Below are 999 nucleotides of genomic sequence, written 5' to 3' on the forward strand. Positions count from 1 at the left end.
AGGAGAATAACTAGGCGAGAATAGTCGCTTGTCGATTAAGGTAAATAATGGTATAGCTATTTTTGGATCATTCTGCAAATAATTATTATATTCAGTTCATTTATTTGTATTAATATTCAGTTGAAATGTTTATTATTATTTCCAACAAAATAATATTTATTTACATTCAACCATGAATGTATGTGGAAAAGTACAGCGTTTTTAAGCTTCTGTCTGAATTTAAATGTAAACAAACACAATTGTTTGAGCTAGTTAAGATAATAATATAGTGAATATGGTCAAGATGTTAAAATTTGTTATCGTTGAGAAAATGTTCAAGCTTTAGAATTGAGAGTTCATTAAAACACACACACACACACACACACCTTATTGTTATGCATTTTTGCCCCTTCCTTCACCTTTTTTGCTTCTTTTGGAAGTTAGGAAATACTGAGGCCTTAGCGTTAGGCTATTTAACTTTAGCATTTTCATTGAAGGCAAAGCAGATTCAATTTACCGATTTGAATGTTTGCATATTGAATCAATGCAAAACGTAATAAAGTCGTCTCTGAGAGTATTATGTTTGTTGTGTTCTTATTTGCAGGCTACACATGAAAAGACGTGCAAACTTCCAGTTCCAGCCTATTTTTCCTTTGTTTAACTTTGTATATCAAATATCCACTCTGTAGTATGACCTTAACTCACTCAAAGACACCTATACTATTGGCATATCCGACTCAAATTCATCACAAAAGTCGTAAAAGTTTCAGTTGTTTTATTTTACTACATACAAGTAACCTAAATCAGGTTTGATCACACTCAAATATTTACAGAGGTTTCCCCATATATTCAAGTAAGAAAGAAAAATAATAAATATGGTAAACAGATTTGAAAAATCTCAGTCAAAGAGAAACCCAACCAGAAACATCATGTGAATCGCATTATGGCCTCAAAAGTGCAGAACAGACATCAATGAGTTTACTTATCCTGCTCAAATGAAACTGAATGACTCGTACCGAT

Source organism: Chanodichthys erythropterus, chromosome 11 (genome assembly GCF_024489055.1).
Source record: "Chanodichthys erythropterus isolate Z2021 chromosome 11, ASM2448905v1, whole genome shotgun sequence".
In the NCBI taxonomy this organism is placed as follows: Eukaryota; Metazoa; Chordata; class Actinopteri; order Cypriniformes; family Xenocyprididae; genus Chanodichthys; species Chanodichthys erythropterus.